The 20,050-nt window shown below is 30.8% G+C and overlaps 1 protein-coding gene across 1 annotated transcript in view; it reads right to left on the minus strand.

Annotated features, from left to right (window-relative positions):
- The window catches only part of Reph (Regulator of eph expression), a 60,478-nt gene that overhangs the window by 36,537 nt on the left and 3,891 nt on the right, over positions 1-20,050 (minus strand). The gene's annotated exons all lie outside the window — the stretch shown is intronic.

Below are 20,050 nucleotides of genomic sequence, written 5' to 3' on the forward strand. Positions count from 1 at the left end.
TTCTTCATGATGGCGTTTCGGCAGGTATATTTGAAAAAAATAACGAGGATATCGCGACCAGCCATAATCGTTGCGCCGCCATGACTTTTTCTTTAGTCTCCAGTTCGTTGTTATTTTTCGTCAGCGCAATCTAACCAGAGATGTATTGACTGATATATGTACATTATCAGTTAAATGAAAAATAAATACCAGTTAAATAAGAACTGTGAACAAAGCCAAATAAAATGGTGCATATCCCAGCCGAACAAATACCAAATATACCCAGTTTTTTATTCCATAAAATGACGACGTTGTCGAATTTTACTAATTGCGAATCTGCCGTTACATAAATGTAAGTCTAATAAGATGAATTAAACAATAACAAATATAGTAGTTTTGCCCTAAACTATTAGATTGATCAGAAGTACAAGGACTGGAAGCGGTTGGACTTTCCCCAATTATGTAGGGTGTATAAACCAGAACATTCATTCAATCGGATACTTCAGTCATATACTTCGTTTCCGACTAAGCCAAACTCACACCAAACTACGCCGAATCAACCGAGATGATTAAGGGTCGATTGGAAAGCTCAATCCGATCTTTGATATGACTTGAAGAACATACACTAAAAATAATCCAAAATCTATAAAAAAAGTTATTTCTACTGTGCATTTTCCAACAAATCTATTCTGAAGAATAATACATAATTCCGCTTTTCATACTTGTTTAAAAGCTCATTACTCTATATATGACAAATCCATTTTAAACATATTCTACCTGGATTGTTTTGCTTAGTTAAGTGACTTTGCCTTTGATTAAAAAGTATAATATATCATACAGAAATTAACTGTATAAACACCTGAATAGATACGTGTTTACCACATTATAAATAGCTCATATTAATTCATATACTCCAATACAATTTATTGAAGGGAATCAAAATACCGTAGAATACGAATTATATTATATAACATTTATAGCAATATTAATATACACAACGGAATTACAATTTATCTCCAAGTATACATTTTGTAATTGAACCTGCGGTTAAGCTAAGTTCTATTTACGGAGACAATACAATATATGCCACATAAATAAATATAAAGTAATAACTCTATTCAAGATGACCCTTTTTCCTTGCCTATATTATTATTATAAATTATTTAAACATGTAATACATAAAAAGCCGTGTTAATCAATATGAATCAATAATTATATTGTTGAATGTTTCAGGCAAATGAAACCGAGTTACATCATACCGCTCAGAAGGATAGAGCCGCGTCAGACGCAAGTTTTAGGGCTTCCACAAATATCTCGATTTTCCAGCAGCATTGTGTAATAAGCGAAATAATAAATTGTATGGGCGAAACCCTTTCACGTTAAAACTGTATATAGGGACTCGTATGTTTGAATACAAATGTGTACTATACAAATGCGGAAAATTGCCACAGATACCGCAAAATGGAATGACAAAGTTCAATATAAACAGTTGGCGCGAGATCAATCAAAACGTTAACACCGTCGGGTAAAATCAAATTAACATAGAAGTTTTTTAATTAAATTAATCTTATAAAATTTAATTAGTAAACAATACAAATCGCTTATCAGCGTTTCTTAAAAAATACCTCTTCACTCATACGAAAAGGTAACGGGTCTTTGAAAATTCCCTTGATGCTTTGGTTTCTGTTCTCAATAAACAATTTAATATGGCGAATCATGAAACATGAAGAGGACTTTAAAATTCAGAAGTAGTAATAAAAAATAATTAGGATAAGTTATTTATGGGATTCCTTTATTTTACAAATATATATACTATACATGGTTGGCAAACGCTGGTATAACATATATACATTTGTACATCTATTATATAGTTAGATATAATAAAATATAACTGGCTTTTTCAGTACATCGCCGGTACATTGGTACCGGCTGGTCTTTCACAATATCGTTCAGAGGCCATTCAGAATAATTTTGAATTGTGAAGTGAACGTAATAGCAATAATGAAGCGGTGAACGTGTGTTATTACGTACGCGTGAATTTTTTAACCCTTAACGACATACATGACCAACTTACAGCATCCGAATCAAATTATTTATAATCCATTGATGAGTGTTTCGTCATAACATGTATCGATTAAAATACAAGTAGCTATATTGCGGAGGTTATACTATATATTTTTGTCATTACACATAATCGATAGCACATCATATACAATGTGTGATTTAGGTAAACCCAAGCAAATAATTAATCTTCATGATGTGCGTATCTGGGCCAAGAAAAAAATTCAGAATTATTCATAGTGCAATCATGAGTACGTTACGAAGACCCTGTATCTTCTTTATTGTTTAATATGACTCTGGAGATCATGCTGCAAAAAATGGGAAAGCCCGGCTCAGTGAACATTGGAAAATCATGACACAAAAAATTAAATCAGGGTCGCAATGTCGTAAGAAATCTTAGATTAAAGTTATAGGAACTAAACAATTCTGATATGAGACGTTGAAGAGCAAGATTGGACTACAATAAATTGCAAAAAAACGGTGCTTAATTTATTACCAGTTAGCTAAATCAGAAGCTTGCTTGGATAACTTTGCATTGAAAACGAAGAAGATTTGATTTAACTAAGTTACAGCTGCTGGGATTTTAGCTAAATTTGATCAAAACAAAGGCTCTTATTTCAGCGTTTGCGACAAAACTAGTATCGTAAAAACGTAAATTAAACCGTAAGTAATTTCAAAAGTTTCAGAATCATTCCTCAATGAAAAAACATGATTGTAATGTTCCAATTTAGTACAGGCGGCCCTCGACTTTCGGACGTTCGACTTTTGCACAATTCGCTATTTCGTACATTTAAAAAAAAAACATTTTTTTAATTTTATATTTTTAAAATGAAATAAAATATAAGCACGAGTGAGAAACGGAAAAACTTGTGTTGATACGAACAAAAATAAATCAAGGACTCTAAACTTCACACAATTCAAGATAAAGATGGAAATTATCGTGAATCTTTTGCTTCAATCGGACGTTCGTATGATACAAACAGGTCTACGATATGTTTAATTTTGCAAAATAAAAATATAATTAAGAAATACGTTCAAAATTGTAAAAAATAAAGATATATATCCGCAATCTGTAAGGATATGTTTCAAAAAAATAAATAAAAAAAAACATGGATGAAATGGAAAATCTTTGTCATCGTAGATCGATGACCAACATCAAAAAGATGTCCCTCTGAGTATTTCAATTATTCAAGCAAAAGCTCTTAGTTTGCACAAAGATTGGAAGGATAGATTAAAAAAAGAATGAATGAAGCCTTCACGTACCTTGACAAATTTTTAAATATTATGGAAGATTGTGATCCCAAAGGAGAACGCATATCTCAAGTGCGTAGGGCGATCAATAAAAACATAGCATGTTATAAAATACTATATGAAGAAAAGAAAAAAAATAGTGGAAAACAGTTTACTCTTGATAACTTTTCAAAGGAAACACCCGAAAACCCCACTTAAAACGTGTCTCTTAAACATCTTATATTTACTTGACAAATAAATATTTTAAAATACACACAATTTCAATTTTTTTTACTTCCCTCGACTTTCGTACATTCAACATTCGCACACATTTTCATGAATCAATTATGTGCGAAAGTCGAGGGCCGCCTGTATCGAATTTCAAAGCAATCAATATATATTTAAAAATCTATTAAAATATATTCTTCCGATGAAGATTCTAGATTAAGCTTAACACACATTAGTATGCACTCAAAAATCAGAAATGCAATTACAAACTGATATAAACTAAAGAACTTAAATTCAAATTACGAAAAGGGTACCTAAAGGTAATATAATACATATACTTTATTCTTGATTATGAGCTATTTAGTAAAACACACATTGACAGCAGTCACGAGTCTTTAAACTAAAAAGAGGAACCGACAACAAAAATTGATTGCTGCTGACGCAAATAGAATCTAATATAGCCAAATTGATAAAACAACACCAGACGTGTATCCTTCTCTGCACACAGTAAGCTGGCGTTGAAAATGAGAAGTTCTTGTCAAAACTAAGGGAAGCAGTTTCACTTTTTAAGATAATAAGAAAAAGCCTACTCCTGAAACATTTGAACAGAAAAGATTTTATCTATCAGTTATATTTTTCACCATATGAATAAGTGATCTGAGGCAACCGTTCGTCAAACAAGATAGAATATTGTTAATAAAAAGCGTTGGTAAAGAAATTTTGATTAGTCACGCGTGTTTCCAAGAACCCCTTCCTTTCGCCAGGGATATCAAGTTTTGGTACATGTCTTGGGTCGTTGACTAGAGCAGAAAGGACAACACACTATTTTTTTCTTGGTCTGACGTTAATTAATAAAGGGTTATTTACTCAATTTTTAATGGCTTAAATTGCTATGAATTTTTTAATTCCGTTTCGAAACAAACACTTCTAATAGAGAAAACAAAATTTTGAAATCGATTAGATATACAATATGATAATCGTGTTGACTTGCTTGTCATTACAATTTAATAATATTATTCAAAAAAAAACCACAGCAGCTTTTAGTTTGACATGTGTTAAAAAATATTACTGCTTTATTTTGAGAAGTGGTCCTTTGTTTTCATCTGACTGGCAAAGAGGTTTATAAAACATAAACAGATAAAGAATCCCTGGTCTAAATCAAGCTCGCTCTAAGGACTATTTACTTATAAAAAATTGAATGAAGTTTAACAGAAGGTGTTAAGTGGAAATTTTAGGAAACTTGTGCTAATTAAACCTACATGTGGAGTCTAAAATGGACTTAAAAAAGGTGAAAATTTGTTAACTAAGACTTGACAGTCTTACTATAAATACTTGAGATCGCTACGTCTGGAGGATAAAAAACGATACCTAGATGGAGTAAATTATCATTAAGAAACTACTGTCCAATTATAGTAGACAATAGCGTGAAAGATATGTTCCAAAGATAAGCCCTAAGAGGGATTTTTAAACGTTGGTGAGACCTTAAGATCAAGACCTAAAGAACATGAATTGCCATTTTCGGACATATAGTACAAATTAGTGAAAACAATAGCCTAGAAACTCAAGACTGCGTTTGGTGGATAGGGTAACGTTTGTAGCCGCATTACTAACAACATAAATTATATACATAAAATTAAATACAGCTTCATTACTATTATATTAAAGTATTATATATGTGCATTATATATCAATTTAATTATTTCACTGGTTCAAAATGCACTATATTATATGTGTAATTAAATAAACCGATTACGAGCGAGTTACGTGCTCAAATATGTAAATCGCTATCGTATGTACATAGATAAAAACAGACATGATCAGAGAATAACAAAAAAACACTCAAATGTGTCACAATCGCAAAGAAATGAAACAATTTAGCACAACATAATGATAACGCTATCGTTACACAAACATATAGTAATTTATGCAATAATCTATTATTTAAGAAAAACATCACGTGATTATAATATATTGCAGATTAATCCTCTTAATATATTTTTTTCTACAATAATAAGTCAGATTGTTTGAATAATATAAATATAATATGTATAGCCTAATGAGTACAACAATTTGACACAAACATAAAATTTATTTGTAAATTAAATAATTATAGAAAAAAAATTTTTTTTTGAGTTGTAATAATTTAATGTAATCTGAGAGAAATACCCTATAAAATCGACTATAATAACAAACTTTGGTAACAGAAGTAGATTTTAAATGTTTCTATCATGGTTAGCCTAAGAATGTATTACATGCCAGACACGGGAAAACTCAAAAAGAGCTGTTAATAAGAGCTTGAACATACGTGCAGTCCGACCCGATGTCATGGAGCGACTGTGGTGACATAATCGGTAAGCGGCGTCATCTTTTCGTTGCAAGTTATACATTCTTAAAATAATCAGCTTAAACAATGACAATAACGAATAACTTATTATCGAACAACCTTACAGAAAATAAACAAACTTATTGAAAAACAAATGAATAAATAGAAACATCGTGTAATTTTAAATGTAAACCAAGCTATGCGGCAAAAATATACTAATCGAATGTTACAATTAAAAAAACTTACAGTGAGTACATCCAAAACATCCTAAAAATTATGGGTTCGAATCCCACATTTTTTTATTTCTCTCGTGTTTAAGAGATCAGAATTACTAATTTTTACCATTAAAATTTAGATCGATCGCCATAAATGAAGTTTTCTTTGATTTTTCTCGATTCAACAGATGAATCTGTTAAAAACTGACATAGCTCATGCATATATGATATGATACCAAAAAGTGATCAAGATCTGAATTTAGCTTATAGTAAGCTACACAAAGCAATTATAGAACCGATAGGCTTTTCATCTCAATCTGAATAAGGATACATATACATTATTATATTCAAGTAATGCATGTGTGTCCTATATAAAACATCGTTTGTGTATTTTTTTGAGCAATCGCAAACAATTAAAAATATCAAAAATGAGTAATAAATATTTTATTATAAAGATTTTTAACGAAATTAGATAGTGTCACTATTAAAGCGAATCCAATATCTCGATACTACCCGAAAGATAAAATTAATGTGTAATCAATATTGCCAGTAACAAAAGATTGCTTTGTAACAAAATATCTTTAATTACCTATTTAATAACATTGATTGCATCATTTATATGAAAACGTATAATTTATACATAATAGTTAATAAATTTAGCTGTATTATCGATGAAAGCATTGTAAAAAAATACAATAGCATAAAAATGAGAGTTCTGTAAGTAGTTCGGCAAATCTAATTTTGACCGTGTCAGCCTAATCTCAAGGATAATCTGACCAAGTTCAAACATATCGTGTATGTGTTGAGTGTTGACCTTCTTTAATGTTTACATAATTTAAACAAACCATTGTTCATGACTTGGAACTCGAAATATTTACGCGGCGCTGTCACGAAATGCGGAAAAACAATGACGTAAGTGAAAATGCTGTCACACGAAAAATCCTCCGTGACCTTGAGACAGGTCAAATTATTGCCAAAAAAATATCATGTTGATTAGAATACCAGTAAACTGTATGTATAATGATAATTTAATTTGTATTGCCAGTAATAAAAAAATATAGAGCAAAACACTTTAATTGCGTCAAGTTGGAAATTTTCCACACACATAAAATTTCTTTTGAATGAAAAATACATAACATATGTAGTATACAATGCGATTTTTAATTCACGAGTTTTGCTACAATCAGACAAAAAGACAATTAAAATAAAATTCGCTGCGGTTAGCCATCAATGGCGATGGTTATGTGCTTGGAAGTTTAATCAGTTACTCCGCTCCGCCTTGATGCATCGAAGAAGATAAAAATCCAACACAATGTCCTTGTCTTCTTGTCTACATTCCTAAATTCAACAATCGGCTCCATGTCGTCCAGTACGTGCTTTGAACTGTCAATCTCTCTTGAGAACTCACTGTGTAAAGTACAATTCAGTACAACATAAATAAAAAATACACCTCTTTACTTAGTGTATACGAAATAAAAAAAAAAACATTAAATATCTATATATATCATACATATGATATATATAGATAATTCTATAGTATCACTCAAATCATAATACCACTAAAAATTTTTAAATTTATAACCACAAAGATTAAATAACTCCATATAAATGTATGTATTTGCCATTTTCCAGTCAGGCGTAAACCAAGCAGAAGCAAAACGGATCTTATTTGATAGAAAAGCTATAAAACAATGTTACTTATATACATATATGATTGTGTGGGACATACCCTTTGATGCTAAATGGTTAAATAAAATATTAAAGATTTAAAAATAAGTTATGGGGCATTATAGATAATGAGTAAGTAAGATACTTGCGCCTAATCAGTCCTTTCAGAAAGGCAGTGGAATAATACGTACTCTGTGCTAAAAAAATGTCTAAGCTAAGTAACGGTACAGATAGATATAGCGTTCAAATATGTAAGTGTAGAATTTAGTTTAACATTTTTGTGAAGCATTCAATTTATCTTAAAACTTAATAAATGATACTTCTCATTTTATCACATCATTTATTTTCGACCCACAATTTGAAAGCAAATATTTAAATGCTTATGAGATTGAAAATGATTATTCTGCATTAACTGTCACTCACCATAAAGGAAGCTGATCAAGTTCATGGAATTATTATGATAGCTCTACAACTACTAACTGAAAAGCAAATATCTCTAACAGAAGCTCCTTTCTTATTATATTTAAGATAACATTTATCGCAACGTTCTGTCGATATATAATATAATAATCGGGGATCTTGACACTGGATTATTATTTTAAATGCAAAAATGAGAGATCAGAGAAAAACGTGCAGAATATTATCTTAATGTGTCTGAAATGCAATACTTAAAACTAAAACATAGAAAAGTTATTTGATAATAAAAATAATATTATTGAAAAAGCCTAAGAAATATAAAAAGATTACCACCAAATAATAACCTATGAGTATTTTGCATATATTTTAAATAATTTTTAAAAGTCCTGTCATATTAAAATACATAGCAGAACTTTAAAAACGACCATAAAAATTATGGAAAAAACGAGATGAAATTCCTATTAGGAATGATTAAATATACGTATTTTAAAGTATACAATATAAACAGCAATTTAGATAAGAACACTGTTATGAATTTGATAATAACATTCACAAAATAATAAATAGTAATTGTGGATTAAATTGCTTGCAACAATTTTTGATAATTTCAAAGGCTTTAGTTTTTTATAAGCTTATAATGCATCCATAAAAATTTTAAAATCGTCATTGACAATATACTTGAGAATATATATATTTGAGAATATCTCACAGTAACGACAAATGTTTGTCAATAAAAAGTACGCAACGAAAGCATTCGAATTTTGTGTGACGTTGGTTCCAAATCATGCAGTTAACAAGAGTCTTGAAGATAAATAAGCTCATGAGGGTCCATTTTTAATCTCCCAGACACGATAGAAAATAAATCGACCTGTCTAAAAACGGTCAAAAAGCTTTCAGAAAAATTTACAGGCAAGAATATCCATATAAAATGCTATTAAATCATTAACTCGGTGGTAAAGCCAGTTTTGACATGTGATATACAAAGATGGGTTTTAAATGTCTAAGACAAAAAGGGGTTTATTTGTTAAAATGGGAGTAAGAAAACTTTTTGCAAATTAATTCAAAGTAAAGAATCAGAAAAAGTAATCCGTCGCAGATGTTGTAAGAAAGGATAGCACGTGCATTTAGGATTGCCATCCTAATGGCCGTTCTACCTAACAGACACTCTTTTTTTTTTAATTGGCCTTCCTATCAAAAAGAGTGAAAAAAAATCTCATGAGTATAAATACGGGAACGCAGGCAACCAACAATCACTTTTTCAGGCACTTCATCAGAGACTTATTCTGAAACTTTTACTGACATTCACACTTGAATATGCACTTCGGAGTTAAAGGCTTCAGAACTTCAATAATACATTTGTATGAACTTCAACCCAACTTCAGACCATCAGGTCGCAAAAGCCTCCGCTTCTCTCTTCGCATCTCCCGGTCCAGCTCGCCATTTTAATTTATTGCTGATTTTTAAACATCCAAAATAAATAGACTGCTTATTTTAATTAAAAAATTAAGCATTATCTAAAATTATTACAGAAAAAAACCTGCAACTAAATTTAAAAAAATTATAACAAATATTATTTTTAATCCAGCAAAAATACTTATTTTGCACAAAAAAACCTCACTAGGAGCTGCGTTCCAGTTTACTCAAATCTATTTCAAGCCCTGAATCTAATATAAAATTATCAGAATGATCACCATCGTTATTCCTTGCGCATGCGCTCTACTCGTGTGTCGTACAATTACAGTCCCGTGACCCCACAGAACAGATGGCGATCAGATGACGGTTTTTTCAGCGTACCCCCTCGCCGCTATTGCTATTGCAGCCCAATGTCGTTTGAGTGTCGTTGACAATTTATTTAATCGCACCGTCCGGAGTTGATAATAAGCCGGTCGCTTTAGCCGATTCGGCGACATTCAAGGACACTGATCGTGACCGCCATTCGAAAAAGTCGTTCGTAAGATGGTCTGGCCGAACCCGGTCGACTCCACCATGTTATGCATGTACACCTACACTCCTTCACTAATTGTATAATATTATGTATGTAATATGAATTGGTTAATAGTGGAATCAGAGCCGAATCAGAACATGCACTTGATTCATTAATAAAAAAAAGTATTTGTTGATTTTTTTTTCTAAAGCATCTGATAGTTTTTCATGTTATTGCAAATTTTAATAATAAATAATATAATACATAATGGTATCATATAAATTAGAAGATGTTGATGGACTACAATTAGGGTTCTGAATCGAATATTCGAATTTTATCATATTACTATATCAATATCTGAATAATTAATCCAATATTTTTAAATATTCGTTAATAATACTTCAAAAGAAATTTGAAAAAAAAAATAAAACAATTTGTATACTTGAGCAACACAGTCGTTTTTTCTCCAAAATTCATGGTTCTTGATGCGCCTTTATTTTGTTTCGAAATGCGAGACAATGAGACCTTTCTTCTCAACAAAAAATACTTTTACGCCTTTGGAAATATTTGTGAATTGTGTTTATTGGCGGTATCTACTATGACCGAAATTCGCAGAATTCGTTCGTTGAATGAAACAAAATGTTGGAAAGACCCACCATTTATTATCTTTCAACGCTTATCTCAAAAAAGGTGTACGACGCAAGTTCGTGTTACGTTTTTGTATTTGTTGTTTCAAGACGCGAAGATTTTATTTTAATCAGTAATTCAATCGCAATTAATTTATTTTTAGTTATTTAATTTATATGAAAATCAGCACAAAACAAACGTCGATGCGGATCCGATCGTATATACAATAAATTCGATAAAATATGTATTTAAAATGTTCCGTAAATTTTTCTGAATTAATTCAATAGCAGCTGATCTTAATTCTGATGATTACAAAAAGTTGAAAAGTAGGTAAAATAATAAATTAAGCACATTCCTTTTGACGCTCTTACTGCTCAGTAATTCGCACAGCATTGAGTTAAGCATATTTTATAATATTAAAAAACTTTAACGATTATGAAAGTAATTAATGATTAATTAAAATAATTATAAAACACAGGCAATTAATTGATATTTGCTCAAATAGGTTAAATAAAGTGATATCGGTATAAACCGAGAATAACAATACGAATATATTCCAATATGTTGAAATAGTTGAAAACTACGAATAATTGAGAAACCTAACCACAATGACAGCATGCTATTTAGTAAATATAAATTTGAAATTCTTAAATATAAGTGAATGCCCTAGTATTAACTGCTCATTCTATTATGCCATTACTCTGTTAACTTAAAAAAGGTATAAGCAAAGGTTTTATCTTGGCCAATTTTCACTGTAATTAGTTAGCATTGATATGTGTGATGTCAGCGTATATATGTATGTAGATAAGTGAGTATTTTATTTTAAATAATATAATTTGCATATAAAATGAAGAGAAAAGCTCTAGTATACACCCCTAAAGAGCTCTAGATAATTAATTGCTTATCTACATAACAATCTCTCAGATGTGAAAGTTTATGTGGAAAATATAATGAGGTTTATATTTATATCAAATATTTCCCATACGGTATCGTAAGCGTTTTTAACAGAAAGCTTCAAAGACCCGTGCTTTTATTCACATTGTAATTAACAGAAATTAGCTCTGTACATCTTTCGCAGAAAATTTTTTTTTTTAATTTTTCATTGTCATCCGACAGGCGTAAGCCCAATGCGTTACAGCTGGGTAAGTCAATCAGATATATTTAATACCTACAAGTAAGAATTAACCAACAGACTGAGTCTGTGAATTGGTGACATCTATTTAATTTATTGTTTGTAATATAATTTATAATAAAAAAGTAACTTTGCAGCTGTTTTCTTAAAAATAAAAATTCGAGTCTGCACCCATGGCTACAATCTGCGGCCTCTGGGTTACCAGTTAAAGACCCTACGGACTTTCCGACCTTTATAATTTTAATAATAATAGGTTGTAAATATATGAGAGTATTTGCATCTTTACCAGATAGATTTTATGCGAATCTTCGATTTCTATTATAAAGTTAGTTCTAAACACAATATAGAAACCGATGATCAATTTACATGAAATGCTCAAATATACCAATAAATATTTATATACATAATAGTAAGAATAATTTGGTATTGTAGTATATTCTTATTTTTATACAAAGCTACTCATATTGTACAAAAATAAACAATATATAAGTTTATTTAAACAATAAAACATTTATTATTTTACTCGCAACTAATATTAAAGCGTTTCACGTGGATCTGGGTGTCACATAAATCTACTTATTAGTAAGCAATGGAAAACCATAAGTCTGTGAATAGAAAGGAGCTATAAAAAGATATTAAGCTACTTTTTTATTATAAAATATATAAATTAAAATGCTGAAACCGTTAGTCAGTAAAAAAGGCTTTTTTACATTTGCCATTAATAATGCGCATAGTAATTTTTATTTCATAAAATAACTTTTGAGCTCTTAGGTTTCTTACGATTGTTGATGGTTTGACCAGAAACCAGCATTCCTAATCATCACACGACTCTCCGTTCCTATCCCTAAATATTATTAAATAATTATATTTATTAAAAAAATAATACGTCTCTAATCTACTATAATTTTTCTCATGCAGAAGTGGTTACAATATAATATATTTCAAAACATATATATATATATGTACACGTAAATGTGTACATAATTAAAGTGAAAATGAAATAACTATAAAAAAACTCTCGGTTTTCACAAAGAACAGAAAAAAATAACAATGAAATCTATATTGTTATATAAAAACCATTTTTTCCGGCTTAACTTCTACTTTCTTTCATCGTAATTATAGATAAATACTAAAGCAATATGTAGTTCAGTCGGTTGTTCTCAAAAGGAACAAACGTCTAACGACCGATTAATGAAACCTCTTTCAATACAATATAAATTAAAGTAGCAGTAAAGTAATTATTTTTGAATCCGATTTACACGTGTTTTCGCTCTCAGTAAAATTGGAATAAAAACAGGCACCGTCCTATCGAAATAGCAACTCTTAAAATTTAGACAAATTGGCAATTTATTCAACGCCAAAATTAACGAAGACTTTCGTGTTTTAATTTGGCTGTAATTTATTCACGAGGCAATATCGTCTTATTTCGTGGGATTAACACATAAATGAACAACCGACGTTTCGCGAGCTTTTTTGACGAAGCTTTTGAATATTTATTTAAAGCACTAAAAATATTTTCTCTTGGATATAAATTAATGTGAAATTAGTTCAAGCGTGACAAGAACATATTCGTTTAATTCTACAATTCAAACGCACTCTCTAGCATAGCAGACTTTTTGGCGAAGACTATTGTTTTTATTTAATCGTTCAACTCATTCGAATATATGACATAATGGTGCAAAAATAAAAACGCAGACAATCGCTGTTGGCCGGTTTCATAAAAGAAAACTACATCCTTGCCAAGACGCATTTTGTACACAAGTGACTCATTGTCATGGACGTAAACGTATATAAAAAAGAATGAATGCAGTCGAAAGGAGAGTATCGCGAAGAATGTGGCTAGGGATGAATGGGAAAAACGAGTTTAGTGTGTGGATAATGCCTACGTGGCATTTTATATAGTAGTAGCAAAAAATAAATAAAGAAGAAGCACCGCGGAGAGAGCTAAGAATGAATACAAATTGCCATTGAAAACCGGAAAGTTTCCTTGAAAGATTTAACTATACAATGTATAAACTAGGATAGCATTAATGATAACCCAAGTCGGCTCATTGGTCATATGAGCTGGTTTTAAGTATGTTTGATAGAATAGAAGTAAAATGATAGTTTTGCGCTGTCAATCATCAGTTTGCGTTAAATTATAATTGTATAACTTCTCTACGACCTCGTTTCACCAGAAGCAAAGCTAACATGTTGTTATAATAGGACATAATAGCATGTATATAGTGTGGTTAGCCTAGCCATCAGTATATATAAAAGTACACAGCGGGAGTGCCTTTTTGAGTTTTATAAATATATTGTGTATTGTAGTACATAAAACTAATTAAAATTCATAGAAACATTTCGAATTATTTGATACGAAATTATTCACAGAATAACAGGATTTCTTACTAAAATTTAAGCACTACAAATTTTAAAAATTGTTGTTCGGTCCTGACTTGAAAATATAAAAGTGTTAAATCGTGGGTAATGTTTAAAATAGGACCAAAAATAAGGTCACTAGTAAAACTGTAGTCTGTAGTCTTCATACTGATTTAATGTTTTTTCTTATATACTATTTTTTGGCACCAGCGCTTTAGTGGGCGACTAGAACTAGAAATACCTGGGTTTAAATCCCATTTAATCCCTTGTGTTTTTCAATTTTTATCATGTCTGGGAGATCAGAATAAGTGATTACTGTATCATTTTAATTCCGAGGATTAATAAAAATAATGTAGGATATTTCCACCACCTGTGACAATTGAGGGGTCACCATAATGACCACTTGAACAACGAAAAGAAAAATCTACCACACTGCATATGTTGTCTAAACTTTATAAACCCGTTTATAAAGTTTAGATCACACGTCACACAACAAAAGATATATTTTTTGTATGAGAAAATGCGCGCTAGACAATGCGGTCGACCCCGCGACTATTGCCATTCTTTTTCAAACTCCCTGGCTAACGATCACCAAAGTAGGCATTCAAACCGTGTTTTCTCTTAAGGCGTGAACACATTTAAAAGGTGTGTTCAAGAAGCAATGCAATCTTTTCGACCTAAAACCCAAAAAAAATATGTTATTTTAATACTCATATTTGAAAATAAAATTTAGAAATTAACAATACAATGTCCAATAATTTATTTTGTGATTTACTTTAAATTATTTAAAAACGCACATTTATTTATTTTTTAACATAGGAACACATTTGGTGAGCCTAAAAACGAGTGCCTTGATTATCGTGTCTCGTGCCAGTTCTGTTTTTCGGCAGTACAGAATTTCTCACAGTAACCGTTCTATCAAGTTCTGGACACTTGTTATTTGTCAAAGAAAATGATTTTTTTTATACGAGTTCATTAGTAACAATGGATAGCCTACTTTGAATTTACAACACCGTTCGTCGTTGTCATAGACAAAAAACATGTCGGTAATGGATTTCAGCAGCGGTTTTCTTTCGCACATAATTTAATAACTTGATGGGATTATGGCCATTTTAAACACACAGAATTCTATTTTTATGAACATTTTTCTTATAAAACATAAATAAATAAACAATCGTACTGCTAAATGATTGGTATGTGTAAATATAATAAATATACACATTATTACCTTAACAATTAATTTAATTAAAATATAATCGCGTGGTATGGTAAACGCGGTTTTGGGAACTTTTTAATTACTAAATTACACTTTTAATGTCAAACCACATTAATCAAGAATGTTTACTTCTATATAATATGTATTATATTAATTTATGACTACTTTCATAAGCGATAAATAACACATGTTAATACAACATAAAGATTTTCACGATTACTCATCTTAATATATAGAAACAAAATCACAAAAAACTTCTTAGACAAGTCTTCAATAAAGTTTTAGTAGCTTCCAGCTTTGCAGGGGAAAAATCTAAAGCTCAAAACAACTGATCATGTTCCGGTCAAGAACGAAAAAGTTTTGCTTTGAAGGTTTGTTTAACGATGAACTCTCACATGTCTCCATAATTAGGAGACTTATAAAGGATCGAGCATCTAATATATTGTACAATTCAACTAGGTCACCATTGCAAATAAAAAATATGTTATTTAAATATATAAATTTTCCGGCACACCTATCGCCAACAAAACAACTTTATCGCCCACTTTTATCGGTTATTAATAAGCGAGATAAATGTACACACATGTACGGTGTATGTACACATGCAACGGCAGAAAAAGCAAAAACCCAGTTACGGCGAGCGTCGTCTTTCGTTATTAGGTTACTTTCGTTTTATGTACCAGTAGTATAGTATGATGAAAGAGAAGAGAAAAAAAGCGTCGACGCTGCAGGCTTCGTGACCGGCGTCGCTAACGACCCGGCGTCGGACGAACAGGAATGCTTTGTTTTTGGTCTTTGGGATTCCGCACCAGCCTTCGTCATCGTTCTCCTGCGTATGGAGATTTAATTACGGACCGTCTGTGGCTTTTCTGCCTGATATGGATATCGAAACATCAGCTCTATTTCACGTACCCGAATTGCAACAAAAATTTTCCAAGTGGGCTGCGGTGAACTATAGATGTAACAGGCAAGACGTTGTAGGGTGATCTACACATATTATATATGATACATCCTCAGTCCATTGATTTTAATTTTCTTTCCTGGACTTGATAATGGTTCTCCACGCCTCTCGGTTTGAATGATATATTATATTGAAACATTAAAAAATGAACAACATGTTTACTACACTCACTAAATAAAGTATTTTAAGAGTTGGACGAATTTTTTCACTGAATTACTCCGAAATAATATATGCAATCGTACAAATATATAAATTTAAATTTGTAAAAAAAAAAACACTAATTGGCAATGATACAATAAATTACAAATTCAATGTAAATAATCTATAATAATACCAACGCCATGAATAAAGAACTTAAACCATCACAAAATACATATACATACAGAAAAAATATATATACAGAAAATATGATACTTTAAAAGCATAATCTGCAGATGATATGAATAAAAAATGAACCAGAGTCTTTAGTAGGTAATTAGTAGTGTCATATTAAAAAATTAACGGAAACTACATATCTTTTTTTAATTAGCAATGTTTAGAATATTTATAACACATTAAAACTTTAATTTATTCATAATACTTTAAAATTAACGTTTTAAAAATATTGATATACATTAAAATATCATATTTAGTTTATATCTAAAAACGTATATAAAAAATTAATTAAAAACCCGTAATAAAAAAAAAATTAAATAAATGATAAAACGGTAAAATATTATTTTAAAATCTTATATTATCATTGAGGGAGAAAAACCTGGCATATAAAATAATACAGCAAAGAAATAATACAAGAGCATCTGTTAAAAATTACAAATGTCTGCGCAAAGAGGAAGAAAAGAGTTTGCAGGGAGAAAAAACGACTTGGCGAAAAACAATACTGAATAATATCGAACAGTTTTTTTGCCGTAAAGTTAACCAATTTTGGAGAGAGTCTAAACCTTGAAACTTTATGTGTAAGGATAAAAAAGAAACCATCATAACTGAAAAAAAAGCTGCACAACTCGTTAAAAAGAGGTAGATTATATGCAGCCATAGAGAAATTGTGCGTCCCGAAGAAGCTTATTTCCATGGTAAAATTCGCTATGAAAAGTGTTAAATGCCAAGTGAAAATGCAGAATTAATTGTCCAGGCCCTTTTGTGAGCAAAATAGTCTGCGACAGATTATTCGCTGGAATTTTAATACATGAATATTCGAATAGTTGATCGAATATTCTTATGCTTCCTTCACACTCTCTGGAAGTAGGCCATGGTTGGGCAAGGACGGAAAATATAATGTGTTAATTCGGGGCTACTTCGGTCGAGCACTGGTCTGCCCGCTCTAATGTCTCGGCGACCTCGACCATATTCGGTAGACCTTTGGTTCGGTAACTTCCAGAGAGTGTAGAGGAAGCATTAGAACTTTCATTCATACTATTTCAAATGAAATTTAAAAAAAATTCAACACATGTAGTCGTTTTTTCTCTCAATATACGCGAGTAACTAGTGAGATTCAATATGACTTAGTCATTAGCGAAAGAGCACTTTCGGTAAAATCTACGATGAGAATGGTTGATTCTTTATCATTATGGATCTTGGAACACTAGCATCATATTTTCTCAAATTTCGTTGCTGTACAAGTGACATGATAAATTTCGTATATATCCATTTTGAGACGCAGATCATTTGGGCGGTGAATTTGAACAAACATGGGTGACATTTGTTAATAAAATATGAGATAAGACACTTCTAAAAAATCGTATTTCTGTTAAAATCAATTCACTGCGTCTCATTATTTTATGTAAACTACATACACTGAAAATACAAGAATTTTGTGTGAAAATTTTAAATCATAAAATTAGCTGTCAAATATATTTGATTTTTCCAAAAAAAATCTTTGTCTTCGGCACATTTTAAAGTAGCAACACTAAGCAATAAAAATATATTGACAATTTTTAACATAAGAAGGGCTTGTAATTTTATATATGAAAGTTACAAACTTTGTTCTACCTAAGAAAAAGCTGAAATGAAAACCCTGATCAAAAAGTATGTAAAATAATAAATTAAGAATTTTCCTTTTGACGCTCTCACTGATCAGTAATTCGCACAGCATTGAGCTATGCATATTTTATGAAATTCAAAAAGTTTGACGACTATGAAAGTAATTAATGATTAAAATTAAAACAAAATATATTAAACAAAAAAATGATCAATAAAATAACACATTATTTAAGCATACATGGCTACGTCTTTTATACTGATTCGCACATTCGTAATTTAATTTCATAATTTTTATTACTTTTTGTAAAAATGTGATGCCTCTAGTAATATATACATCAGTGGCGTGTCGCCATATATGCGGTCGATTCAAAACGCCACCAGCATGCACGGTTGATCGACTATAAACACGATCACGTGATCGGCTGAGTCGCTCGCCATCAACCGTTCATGCTGGTGGCGTTTTGAATCTACCACATCTATGGACGGCACGCCACTGATATACATATCAGTGGCGTGCGGTCCATACACACGGTAGATGCGGCGCATGTTTTGGGATTGTAAAACGATTCTAAAATTTAAATATTTTTATCATTTATTCATTTTTTTAATTTACGTAATTATGAAACGTAATCGCTCAGAAAATCGCTACAAACAACCATGCCGAGGGAGCGGCTAAAGCCGACTGCAGATCAGGCGGGCTGGCTGCCCAGCTGTCTTGCGCAGTCACAGATTGAATTGGTAGCGCATGCGCACTATAAATTCAGTCGTTACTCGTGCTCGTGTTTACATTCGTTTGTAAGAAAGAGTGTCGAATAAAATTAATTTTAAAAAAATAAATACAAAATATGTTTATCAAATAAAGAAAATAAATTTTAAAATATAGTTTTTGTGTCCCCTCTCCCCTGACCGCATGCCCTGTTTCAAAAGTCGCCGCACATACATAACTACACATATACAATATGTATATATATGAAATCCATTTCGTTTTATAAAACATAAACCTTTAGTTTGAAACAAGTTGATTATTTTTACATCGGAGCTGGTAACTAATTTTAAGATTTAAAAAATGTTTGCAATTTCTGTGATTTCTACAGAGGATGTGTACAGGCAATAAGACAGCAATAAAATTTGCAACTTGACCTTGTTTTCATGAGTAAGAACTTGAGATTTATAATTGAATAACATAATCAATACATAAATAATCGACATAAAATTATCGAAGTGAAAACATCGCTGATATTTTCTCATCCCGGTTCCCGGGAGGGAAATTCCGGGAAGGATCCGATAGTTATAGCAGACATGCTGTAAAATTTGTATTATCGATAACCTTATTAACAAATACACCATAATATATATTTTTTACTCGAACTAAATCGTGAAGGATTTGAAATTATAATTTTTATGAATATTTTTACCACGAAGGATAACGGTCGATTGGCTAGGTAACTATTTGAAAATAATAATGATTAATAATTAGTACCGAGAAATCCAATCAAGGATGTATCTTAAATTCTTTAGTGGTTCTTTTTTCTTCGCATGTTTATATAACATTTAATTTTTAATTAATCAAGAAGTTAAACTATGTTATTAATATTTAAGCATTAAAAAATAGAACGCAAAAAAAATCTTTTCCAAATGTCCATAGTCTATGCATTTAATATTCTCAGGTAAGTTTGACGTATAAGTCTGATCTTATCCGGATTTATATGCGCGAACTCATATTTATCCAGT

Source organism: Plectrocnemia conspersa, unplaced genomic scaffold (assembly GCF_051122295.1).
Source record: "Plectrocnemia conspersa isolate PC_06_02 unplaced genomic scaffold, ASM5112229v1 ptg000012l, whole genome shotgun sequence".
In the NCBI taxonomy this organism is placed as follows: domain Eukaryota; kingdom Metazoa; phylum Arthropoda; class Insecta; order Trichoptera; family Polycentropodidae; genus Plectrocnemia; species Plectrocnemia conspersa.